Raw genomic sequence first — 13461 nt, forward strand, 5'->3', positions numbered from 1 at the left:
CAATATGTCTCTCATTTAGTCCAATGATCATCAAACCATCCACATTGAGAACGACCATGAGAAGTACATCACCCTCATGCTTGACATACAAAGTGCATTTTGTTGGACTGTTACGAAAGCCTCATTTGACCAAATGAGTGTCAGCTTTCTCATACCAAGCACAAGGAGATTGCTTCAACTCATACAAACTTTCTTACATTTACACACTTTATCCTCTAGTCCTTTCTTGACAAAACCGTAAGACTACGTTACATAAACTTTCTAAAAAATATCACCATTCAAGAAAGCAGTAACATTGTTTGACTGATGTACATCACAACCAAAATGAGTTGCCAATGCATATAGAAAACGCACAGTAGTCATACGACAAGTGGGAGCAAAAATCTCATCATAATCTATGTCTTTCTGTTGTGCATAGCCTTTTGCAACAAGTCGAGCCTTATAGCGATCAATCTCACCATTTGTCTTACGTTTCAATTTTTAAACCCACTTCGTACCAATGGCTTTTTTGCTAGGAGGCAAATCACATAAAGTCCATGTGTCATTTTCTATAAGTGCATCATATTTTGATTGCATGGCAGCCATCCAATTTTCTGAATTCTGTGCTTCATCAAAAGAAAGAGGTTCTCAACACCACATAAACTAGAAACAACCAAAGCATAACAATTTGATGCAAAAGATGCATGGCGAGAACCTGAACGAGTACGATTAGACAAAGGTGCATCCAATTTACTGTCACGCAAAGTATGCACCAGCCATTTTGGCATACCTCTAGCCTGCTCATTCTCAACCCTTTCCTTATCAAGTACATCATGTACATCTACATTAGTAATATGATGATTTGTAACATTTTCAGAAACCCCCACCGGTTGTACATTTGTCTCATTGGAATTTACATTCAAACTTCCAACCCACTAAGAAGAGGCAACAAAGTGTCACAAATCTTACATTACTGTCTCTAGCACATGATAACAACGGCTGAACAAAATCTTCCATAAAACAACATCCCATGAGACCAAGATACACTTTGTTTGAAGATGATACAAACTGTAACCTTTGCTTTCTATAACCAAGAAAAATATATTTGATAGCTTTATCATTAAATTTTCTGGGTTGTGGTTGTGGCACGAAAGCATAATCGAAACAACCAAAAAGCATGTGCTCAATAGAAGGCTTGCTTTCATGCCATGCTTCATAAGGAGTCATAGATTGCAAAGCTTTTGTAGGACACCTGTTTAGTACATAAGTGGCACACATAATAGCCTCAAGCCAAAAGGAATGTGGTAAAGCTTGACTTTTGACTATACATCGTGCCATTTTTGTAAGCGACATGTTTTTCCTCTGAACAACACCGTTTTGTTGAGGTGTATAAGGCACTGTACATTGGTGTTTGATCCCACAACTAGCCAAAAATGCATTAAATTCATGAGACATATACTCCCCCTCTCGATCGGAATTGAGGGTGCCCATGCATGGTTGGAAGAATCATCAATGAAAGTCACGAAGTACAAGTAATTGCCCAAGGACGGAGTTTGCATGGGCCCACAAACATCACTATGCACAACCTGCAATCTGCAAGTAGCCCTAAGTGAACCATCCTTTGGAAACTTCGAACGCTACATCTTATCCAAATTACAACCTTCTCAAACATTTTTGATAGGTGCTTCAAGAGGCGACAAAGAAGTAGCCATATTATATTTTTGCAAACACAACAAACTAGCAAAATTTTGATGCCCAAAACGTGCATGCCAAAGTTTTGCATACGAAATAGCCTTAGAATCCACAAGTGTATTTGCAAAATTTTGTCTAAACTTGTCATACAAAGTGAGCTTATACTGCCCACGTCATAAAATGCCAGATGCAACTATTTCATCGTCGAAACTAAGATCATGTATTGTAGATCTTTCATCCACAAATTTGACTACAAGTCCAAGTCTAACAAGTGCAGATACAGAAAAAAGATTCTTCTTGATCCCAAGTACATACAATGCATCAACAAGTGTGACAGAACTACCATTTGTAGCAGTAAGCAGAATATTTTCAACTCCCTGAACCAGATAAGAGGCATTCTTGACACAAGTGACAATATTCCCATGAGTGACAAACTCAAGAGAGGTAAACAAATCACGATGTGAGGTAATGTGATTTATAACACCACTATCAAAATACCACATATGTGAATCTGCAGCAATTGGAAAGTATGCATCATGGACAACGTGATCATATGTTCACTCTGCACTAAAAGCCCACTCTGGATCTACATCAGCATCACAATCTCCTTTCATAGAGGACTCTACAATATATGCACTTGTATTGGACCCTGTAGTTGATCGAACCTCTTTCTTCTTAGCTTCTTTTGGCTTCAATTTTGGACATTGCTTGATCAATTGATCATTAGCTTTACAATAATAGCAACACATCTTCTTTTTGCCCTTATCACCAGAATTCCCAAACAAAGTGCTTCCAGCAAAAGCATTAGGAACACAAGATTTTTCACTCGTAGAAGAACCGTGAGAAGTTGGTTACATTGCTGTTACCACCTTTTCTTTGAGTAGCAATAAAAACTTGTTCAACTGCACGCTGTTTAGCCCTTTTTTTTTTGGAAAGTGACTCTTGCAACAACAATGTGCATAATGCATTAAACTTGACAACTTTAGGATTTGCTTGGGTCATAAGTCTCCAAGTACTAGCAAAAGTCTAGTAAGAATCTGACAAAGTATCAAGAACAGTCTGCACAAGGGAACTATCATAAATTACTTCTCCTGCAGAAATAAGTTTCTCATTTATATCCTTGACACCATCAAGGAAAGCGTCCATTTCATCTTCCTCATGCATAGTCTTTGACACCAGCTCTTTAAAAAACAATGCAATTTTTGCCTCATTACGACTTGCATAAAGATTAGCTAGAACATCCCAAGCTTGTTTTGCAAATTTTGTTGAACGAATGTGAGGAGTAATAGTGCTCTTCACAAACATGTGATCCATGCATGAGCCTATGCATCTATTACACCCCAACGAGCTTGCCCAGCCGTAGGCAAAACAATTCTAACAGCAGTAATCCTTGGAACAAAACCTGCGGCATCCTCAACATCGCCTATATCCACAAGACCAGGACGTACATCAATGCTCTGCACAAAGTTCAAAACATCCTTTGACACAAGGACATGTTGAATCATGTTAGCCGACTTAGGGTATTGTTGTCAGCCATGGCGAATGCCTGCACCTGATGTGAAAACTGCCCAAAAAGAGGAGAAACGAAGCTAGAAAACACATGCTATATAGCAACACCATAGAAGATTGTAAGGGAATTGTTGTGCAAAAAATGGCATTGATAGAAATCCTGCATAAAATGACGAAATAGCTTGTGCAGTACTAGTAGCATGTGGTGGAAACGGAGGCCGAAATGAGCCGAAATGAAAATTTTGAGTAGAGCAATCTCTACGACCTTTCCCTAAGTATTTGTCAACCTATTGATGCTTGCCAAAGGTCACAAAATTGGAGAAAGTGATCAGGCATGAGTTGGAGCTGTTGGCAACTAAGCTCGGGAGGACGCAACCTGCTCTGATACCAATTGTTGGAATTAGGGTTGCAAGAAAACACACACACCTTGGATAAGATGAAGGAAGTTCAAAGCACACAATAGAGAGTGTATAACTTAGTGTGCAATGGAAAAATAAGATGTCCCTAGAGTGATGGGCATATATACAATGCACGGGGAAAAAACCTCCTAGTGAGGGAAAAAATGCCCCGCGGTCCTAAATGTGTTCGCACACATCATTATCGCATTTATATGGTTACAATTAAGTAACTTTTTTTTTCAAGGAGACACAATGTCAATGGAGAGAGAAATGTTGCACTTGTGCTTTAGCTCCTTGAGGGCAATGGCGTTGAGAACAAGGACGGTTATGCAAGCAAGATCAAAACTCACAACTACGCATCTCCTTCTTGAACATATATTGATCAATGTTTTGCAACTCTTACAAGTCTCGATATGGATTTTTGTTTTATGATAAACATGAATTAAATATCTTCAAGCTCATGGAAAACAGGAATAAATAACTTGGAAAGCTTGAAGTACCTTTAATCACTTTTTCCTAGCAACTAATGTATCCTTATACACCATTCACATTGCCCAAATTAATATTACATTTTAACCCAAACTTAGAGAAACAATATGCAAGCCCACCAATGAGATGGACACCCTTCCAGCCTTGGAAAAATAACTTTTTATCCACTTTTGAGTGCCATTTTTTATCATTGGGTTCTAAATTTTGATCCCAATTCTCGTCATCAAGTTGGGCACCTGCACGTTCCTTACCTATTTAAACTTTCATAATATTATACTCTTGGAAAATCAATATGAATGAGGGGAAAGTAGAAAAGGCTGTGAGCTACTCTACCATCATCTCAACGTTGAATGTGCCCTCTTCCTGTCCTACATGCAGTCAACTCTCTCTCTCTCTCTCTCTCTCTCTCTCTCTCTCTATATATATATATATATATATATATATATATATATCCAAGAACTGTGCATTTTAGAATGCATTGGGTTTGAGCACACCACACCTTGCATGTTTTGGAATTGTTGAGAGGAGACTCAAGTCATCGTCTAGGTGAGTCGAAATCAAGCATCATGCCACTTATTCAACCATAAATTAATGTTTGTGATTGCCTTTGTACACTCCACTGAGTAGAGCTCTACTCACAATAGGCATCATCTTTTCCTCCTATAGATCAAGATTCCAAATGCATTATGTTTTGCAAGCTCGTGAAGGTTAGGCTAGCTCTCTGTGTGTGTGTGTGTGTGTGTGTGTGTCAAACTTTAGATAAATTGGAGATATGTTAAAATAACATCAGTGACATCACCAATCCAAGGATATAAGTACATAGAGCAGGGCCCTTATGAGGCCTTAAACAAATTGTACTATTGACATCAAAAGGAAAAAGGCACCAACTCATTTCAATGACTGGGTACTCCAAAACGGATTTGACGTGGGAGAATGGTTGCAAGTTGCCTTTTCTCATGTAGATTTGCAAGCAATTTGCTTGGTACGGGCCATGGCGTCTCTCTCTCTCTCTCTCTCTTTGGCACAAGAAAATCTATTGTCATTCAATACTCAAGCTGGGGCTCTACTTTAGAAAGACAAATTTTCCCTTCTTAAGACACAAGACAAAAATCTAATCTGTAAGGCGCTTAAAGGGCTGCATTTATCTTGCATAGACATAAAAAGGGAAAAAAAGTGGCACCCAAGGCTCCCCTAGACTTGATGACCCCACATCAACACAAAAACTCCAAGTTTGAACAAAAATTCTAGCCCACTATGGCTATAGTTGAGAATGGTCAAACAACTTGCTACAACCAAGACTAGGCTAATAGTTGTACTAACTAGTTCATTCTTCTAATGAGAGCAATCAAATAATCTTCATGGTTGCTAGCATCTCGTGATTTGGTAAAGTGGATCCTCTACTTTTTCAAGCTGCCTATTAGAGGAGCACTCAACTTAAAGGGCCAAAGGAAGTTGTTTGCCTCCTTGAAATGTAGGGCCGACAATGTAAATCTCATGAATAAGATCCTCATTGCAAATTATGCCAGTCTTCCCAAGTGCTTGCTTGATGATCGAATTGTCAATCAAAGGAATCCTTGCCAGGCTAACCTTGCCAAACCCTCTCTTGTGAATCACCTCCTTAACACTTTTCAAGTATATGTGACATTAGGCTCCACCCTTGTAAGCATGTTAAGAGTAGCCTTCTTCACTAAAATCTTTTGACGTCATTGATACCTCAAATGTTGATGACAAAAAGTAACTTGTCCTCAAGGTCAACATAGAAAACGGCCTTTAGCTTTGTCTCTCGCTTCTACCGCTTGCTACCTATATTGTTTGATATACTTCTCCACCTTCTTGAAGAGGACCTTTTAGTTAGCGATGCTATTCACAGTGACTGTGGTTGGAGCAGCAACATCTTTTGACGTACTCATCCTTCTAGGAACAGTCTCCAAAAAGGCCTCTCTCTCTCTCTCACACACACAAAAAAGCACTAGGAACTCATATATATATATATATATATATATATATATACACACACACACACACAAGCAGGAAGACAACAAGAAAAAGGGGGAGGTGGACTAAAACCTTGTAGTCCAATCGCAATTACATTCAACAGGAGGAGTGGCATACCTAGCCACATCACTCTCTCTCTCTCACGAGAGAGAGAGAGAGAGAGAGAGAGAGAGAGAGAGAGAGAGCATGGAGTGGCATACCTAGCCACATCACTCTCTCTCTCTCTCTCTAGAAGAGAGAGAGAGAGAGAGAGAGAGAGAGAGAGAGAGAGAGAGAGAGAGAGAGAGATAGTTCTATTATCATCCTTGGAGGTCAAATATGACCTATGGGACCAAATGAACATGTCACGTGGTGTGAGTGGAGGTCATAAGTGACTCTCGATGCTCAAAAATGGCTGAAATGAACGTCACAATAGAGAGTCCACATCGTGGTTGGGAGAGGAAGGTATGTAGGGAGAGCTCATGGCTGAATATATGGGGAAAAGAGGACCTAATGTGGTCAAAAGATGAGTACTCAAGTAGTGTGTGGTACTCACTCTCTAGCACCTGACAAGGACATAAGGTGCAAAGTCGACGAGACTCCTCGCCACTACCCCAACGTCCTGTCTCGCAGCATAGAGAATGGGAGATAAGAGGAATGGAGGCAATGGTGCGGATCGCACTCAATGGGATGGGCTCAAGGATGTAGGGATGGGTTCGGTTACCACGTTCGAAGAAGAAGAGAGATTTGTAGTTTGGGGCAATGTGTGTGGGGTAATGGCCGAAGCAAGAACCTCCGGATTTCTCCCAAGCCGTGATACATTGGCATTGTAAGAAGGCCTCATTAACTTGGGAGTCTATTGCATCCTTGACCAAGTGACATGCATCCCATCTTCCAAACCATTTCTTGATGTCAAGCATCCACCCCGAACTTAGTATTTTGCTCTTGCATGTCTTTTGGACCTTTTGACTTGCTTCATATGCGATTCTAGGAAGTCGATACAAAGGGCTACGTTGTGTCTTAAGCATGTACTCCACAACCCTTTGCATGCCCGAGACCTCAATGGGAAGCATCCGGACTCAAGAAGTAAGAGCATGTAGGGTGTTTGTGTCTTGACTTGGAGAAAGTTGGTCAGAAAACGCTTTTGGACATTCTCAAACTCTTTTCAAGTAGACTTCCCAATGCTGCCACCCCAAACCTCCACTCCATAAAGAAGCACCGGTGTCACCAATGTGTCAAAGTGTCATTATTGTAAATCTAATGATCACTTGATCAAGTTGTGTCCTAAGTTTAAGGCCAAAGAGGCTAAGAAGAAAGAGTGTGGTTCCACTGCAAATGCTAATTCCACTACAAATGCAACTATTGTTGAGTCTTCTGTGAAAGGAGACTGTGTTGCTGATGTTGATGTAGAATGGGCTTTTAGCGCAGAGTGCACTTGCAATCCTGCTGTTCATGATGCATGCTTGTCAGTTGCTGCAGGATCACATGTGTGGTATTTCGACAGTGGTGCTACAAAGCATATTACCTCACATCATGAATTGTTTACCTCTCTTGAGTCTGTCCCTCATGGGAATTCAGTCACTTGTGCCAACAATGCCTCTTATTCGGTTCAGGGAGTTGGAAAGATTGTGCTTATTGCTGCAAATGACAGTTCCTTCACACTTGTTGATGCACTTTATGCACCTGGGATCAAGAAGAATCTCTTGTCTGTATCCGCACTTGCTAGACTTGGACATGTAGTCAAATTTGTGGATGACAGATGTACAGTTCATGATCTCAGTTTTGGTGATGAAATTGTTGCATATGGCTTTTTGTGTCGTGGGCTCTATAAGCTCACTTTGTATGACAAGTGTGGATAAAATTTTGCAAATGCTGTTGCAGATTCAAGGGCTATTTCAGATGCAAAACTTTGGTATGCACGTTTTGGTCATCTGAATTTTGCCAGTTTGCTGCGTTTGCAGAAATCTGATATGGTTGCTTATTTGCCGCCTCTTGAAGCACCTGTCAAACATGTTTGTGAAGGCTCTATTTTGGGTAAGATGAAGTGTTCTAAGTTTCCAAAGGATGGTTCAGTTCGGGCCACATGCAGGTTGCAGCTTGTGTATAGTGATGTTTGTGGGCCCATGCAAACTCCGTCCTTGGGCAATTACCTTTACTTGGTGACTTTCGTTGATGATTACTCCAGGCATGCATGGGTATTTCCGCTTAAAGAGAAGTCCAAAGTTTTTATGTGCTTCAAACAATTTCTGGCTATGGCTGAAAATGTCTCGAAATGTACTATGGACACCCTCCGTTCCGATCGAGGGGGGGAGTATATGTCTCATGAATTTAATGCATTCTGGCTAGTCGTGGGATAAAACACCAATGTATAGTGCCTTATACACCTTAGCAAAATGGTGTTGCTGAGAGGAAAAACAGGTCACTGACGGAAATGGCACGATGTATGGTCAAAAGTCAAGCTTTGCTGCATTCTTTTTGGCTTGAGGCCATCATGTGTGCCACTTATGTACTTAACAGGTGTCCTACGAAAGCTTTGCAGTCTATTACTCCATATGAAGCATGGCATGATAGAAAGCCTTCTATTAAGCACATGCGTGTTTTTGGTTGTTTGGCATATGCTTTGGTGCCACAAACACAGCGCAGAAAATTAGATGATAATGTTGTCAAATGTATTTTTGTTTGTTATAGTGCTGAAAGCAAAGGTTACAGGTTATATCATCTGCAAACAAAGCGTATTCTGGTTTCACAGGATGTAGTGTTTGTGGAAGATTCTGTTCAGCCCTTGTTGTCATGTACTAAAGACAGTAATGTAATCTCACAGGACATTTATGACACTTTGTTGCCTCTTTTCAGTGGTGGAAATACAAATGTAATTTCCAATGAGGCAAATGTACAGCCTACGGGGGTTTCTGAAAATGTTATAGATCAGCCTATTACTGATGCAGATGTACATGATGTACTTGATGAGGAAAGGGCTGAAAATGAGCAGGCTAAAGGTATGCCAAAATGGCTGGTGCACACTTTGCGTGAAAGTAAATTGGATGCACCTTTGTCTAGTCGTACTCGTTCAGGCTCTTGCCATGCATCTCATGCATCAGATTGTTATGCTTTGGCTGTGTCTAGCTTACATGATGTTCAGGAGCCTCTGTCTTTTGATGAAGCACAGAATTCAGAAAATTGGATGGCTGCCATGCAATCAGAATATGATGCACTTATAGAAAATGACACATGGACTTTATGTGATTTGCCTCCTGGCAAAAAGGCCATTGGTACGAAGTGGGTTTACAAGTTGAAACGCAAGCCAAATGGTGAGATCGATCGCCATAAGGCTCGACTTGTTGCAAAGGGTTATGCACGGCAAAAAGGCATAGATTATGAAGAGACTTTTGCTCCCACTTGTCGTATGACTACTGTGCCTTTTCTATGTGCATTGGCAGCTCATTTTGGTTGGTATGTACATCAATCAGACATTGTTACTGCTTTCTTGAATGGTGACATATTTGAGGAAGTTTATGTAATGCAGCCTCGTGATTTTGTCATAAAAGGACAAGAGGACAAAGTGTGCAAATGTAACAAGGCTTTGTATGGGTTGAAGCAATCTCCTCGTGCTTGGTATGAGAAAGCTGACACTCATTTGGTTAAACTAGGCTTTCATAACAGTCCAACAAAAAGCACATTGTATGTAAAGCATGAGGGTGATGTACTTCTCATTGTGGTTCTTTATGTCGATGATTTGCTGATCACTGGACCAAATGAGAGACATATTGCTGAATTTAAGGTTGATTTGAATGCTACTTTCAAGATGAAAGATTTGGGGCTGTTGCATCATTACTTGGGTATACAGTTTAAGCAGTGTGATGGTGGTATTGCCTTGTGTCAGAAAAGTTACATAGAGACATTGCTATGTAAGTTTGGACTTGAGGATTGCAAACCTATTGCCACTCCCATGGAAACAGGTTTGAAGTTGAGTCTACATGATGCTGGCGATCCTGCTGATGTCACTCATTACCAAACTGCTGTTTGCTGCCTCATTTATGTATGCAACACGAGGCCAGATATTCAGTTTGCAGTCTTACAGGTCAGTAGATTTATGCATAGCCTAGGGTCTAAGCATTGGCAGACTGTCAAGAGGATTTTCCACTACCTTAGTGGCACTTTACATCTTGGCTTGTTTTATCCCAAGGGGGGATCATTGCCGCCAGACTTACATGCTTTTCCGGACTCAGATTGGGCTGGTTGTTTTGACACACGAGTGTCCACAAGAGGTTTTTGTTTCATGCTTGGAAGTTCATGTATATCATGGTTGAGCAAGAAGAAACCTACTGTGGCCACTTCGAGTTGTGAGGCTGAGTACAGGGCAGTCTTCACAGCTACGGTTGAGTGTGTATGGCTCATATGCCTTATGGCTGATCTGGGTTTTGGACAGGACACTACCAAAACTATCTACACTGACAGTCAGAGCGCATTGGCAGTTGCGACAAACCCAGTTTTTCATGCTCGCACAAAGCACATTGAGGTGCATTACCACTATGTCAGGGAGAGGCTCTCAGCAGGAGAGATCATCTTGGCTTATGTGCCAACACAGGAAAACCTTGCAGATCTTTTTACAAAGGCATTGTCTCGTGAGAAGCTTGAAGCTTTCCGCAAAGCTTTGGGCTTACTCCCCTTTGTGGTCTGATCATGTCCACAGGGCATGGCACTTTCCTTTACTCATGTGCCAGCTCTCGTTCACCGCATCACTCTAGGGGGGATTTGTTACCATATACATGTGGTAGTGATGTGTGTGAGCACACTAGGACCGCCGGAGAATTTTTTCCATCTTTAGGAGGTTTTTTCCCCCGAGCATTGTATATACGTCCATCACTCTAGGGCTATCTATCTTTCCATTGCATACTAAGTAACACACTCTCTATTGTGTGCCTTGAGCTTCCTTCACCTTCTCCAAGCTGTGTGTGTTTCTGTGGAACCCTAATTCCAACAAGGGGCACTGTTTAAGAAAGTTGTGGAGAAGACAGGGAAAGCCATAGTTAGGAGTGCAGTTGTAGCATCAAGAGGTGCCGGTGCAAGCGCTTCAACGCATGCAAAGAAGATCATTGCCACCATTAATTTAGAGGAGCAAGAAGGTTCATAAGAGCAAGATGCACAAGGACTCACAAGAAAAAGAAAGGCAACGGATGATTCTACTCTTGAGGAAGATCGACTAAAACTAGGAAAGAGGAAGATGAAAAAGAGTACATAAGAAAAAGAGGTTTTTGAAGAGGAGTTGATGGAAATGGAAACTCCATCCGAAGATAACAAGGCCCTGACCTCCTTAGAAATCAAGAAGGGATTCTATCCTTTTGAGATTAATGAAGTCTTTAGCATTGATGTGACAAGGTGTTTTCCTGCTCCTGTACATAAGATTGAATCTAGATTGACTCAAGATTTTGACTTTAGACTTTATTCAAGAACCAAAGCAAGAGGAGATATTGGCAATTTTGATGCCTTGTGATCCTTCCAAAAAAAATCCTCTTGACAAACTTGCCAAAGAGGATGTTCACAATGTTGATTATTGGATCATGTCTGGACAACACTCCATTAGTGTTGCAAAACGATTGTAGGGTGCAAAAGTTGCAAAGGTTACCCCTCAATTGCGTCAGCTATACAAATATAGATGATGAAAGATTATCCTCAATTGCCCACCAAAGATCTCTCCCGAAATGTCTAAAGATGCGAATCTATCTATTGTAAAGTCAATGCAAAAGGAGCCATTTCTTGACCAACTTATGCAAGCACAAGCACAATGGCATGCAAATGGTTGTCCTTCTAAGCCACCACCTGGTGTCAACCAAACCAGGAAGGTACTTGTTTGATTCTTTTAAAACATGAATGTGAGTCTTTTATCAATATTTATTTGTAAACCAGAGTTTATCATAGGCTCAAGCATGCCTTCCATGTGCTCTCTTAGAACTTAAAGTGAGGCTTGAACTTAAGCTTTAGTGTCACTTGCATATGAGGCTCTAGCACTAACAAGCAAGGCTCAAACTTAAGTTTGAGCCCCACTTACGTATACCCATGTATTTTGGACTTTGCATAGATGTATGTGAGCATATCAAGAAACAATTCAATCTGGATAGGCTTGAACTTATTAAGTATGCGTCTCAACCCCACAAGTTAGTGTCTTGTCAATATTGATGTTGGAATTTTCAATTCTGCAGACCTTTATTGAGACCACTGAGCACCCACTTCAAAAGGGTTTTTTCAAGACCGACTTGCATTTGCTTCTATGTGTGATGAGGAGATATGGAATAATTGGGTCAAGATTATGAAACAATATGCTCGAGACTTGCTACCAAATACAAAGGGAGAAACGATCAACGAGGGTTCCAATGAAAATCCTAAATTTTGAACTATGAAGGGTGGTCATATTCGACAAGCACCTGGCAGAGCAATGCTATCACCTACATTGTTCAGGTGCATTTTAGGCCTCAAGAGTATAGAAGTTCTTGAACTACAAACTGAAATCCTGCACAAAACCATCTTGCAAAAGAAGGGCAAGCATACCATTCATAGAATGGACATGGATAAGATGTCTTGGAAGTTAAAAATTGATCGAGTGTTGAAAGAAGCAATAATATCATTCTTCTTTGATTTGACAAGGGAAAATTTATCTTGGGAGCAAGTTTGTAAGAAGTACAAGCTAGGAAAGCATGAGTACAATCAAATGAGGAGCTATAGCTAGTACTATGTCAACGACTCCCTCAACAGAGAAAATAAGACTCCACCATCGGTTCCAAAAAGTGTAGTAACTCTCCTCAATCATCTTTATAGAGCGAATATGGGCATAATATCTCAAGATGAGTCTATTGCTTGGAGAATCAAGGGGGTGGGCTTTGATATGGAGAAGATCAAAGACTCTTGCAATACAGAGCATGTACCATTTCAATTGGCCGTCTTGGATATTCATGGTACTAAAGAACAACTCTCTATCGGTTTTTTTGCCAAATTTGGCACTCAATCTAAACACATTGAATGCACAATATGAATATGTGCTAGTGTGTTTCATTGATTTCATCAATATCAAAATGCTTGTTGAAGGGGTTTCTAGCCAGCCAACTAAGGTCCATATTGAATATGGAAATATCCAATCAACAGGAGATGACTCATGGATAGAGGGAACTACGGACACTACAATGGTTGCTTTTTTTGTTAGCAAGGTTGATAGGTTTGAGGCTATTGGCAAGTCTCATACAAAAAGAGTCTTTTTCTCAAGCTCTTGTGGTAAGGATAAAAAAATTATTGATAGAAACTTCATTGATAGCCTTATCACAGGATTTTGTCCTAAGCAGAGCTATGTTTTAGAAACTTTTTGCGGTGGAGTTATGTTGGAGCAAAGCTTGTCGAAGAAGAGAAGGGTTATTGCTCTATGTAAAGATGATTT

The 13461-nt window shown here is 40.5% G+C and overlaps 1 pseudogene; it reads right to left on the reverse strand.

Annotated features, from left to right (window-relative positions):
• Positions 1-5386: 5386 nt before the first annotated feature.
• Positions 5387-5977, reverse strand: LOC147429276 (large ribosomal subunit protein uL30y pseudogene; annotated as a pseudogene).
• Positions 5978-13461: the final 7484 nt, after the last annotated feature.

Source organism: Adiantum capillus-veneris, chromosome 22 (genome assembly GCF_014529385.1).
Source record: "Adiantum capillus-veneris isolate H3 chromosome 22, ASM1452938v2, whole genome shotgun sequence".
Taxonomy (NCBI): Eukaryota; Viridiplantae; Streptophyta; class Polypodiopsida; order Polypodiales; family Pteridaceae; genus Adiantum; species Adiantum capillus-veneris.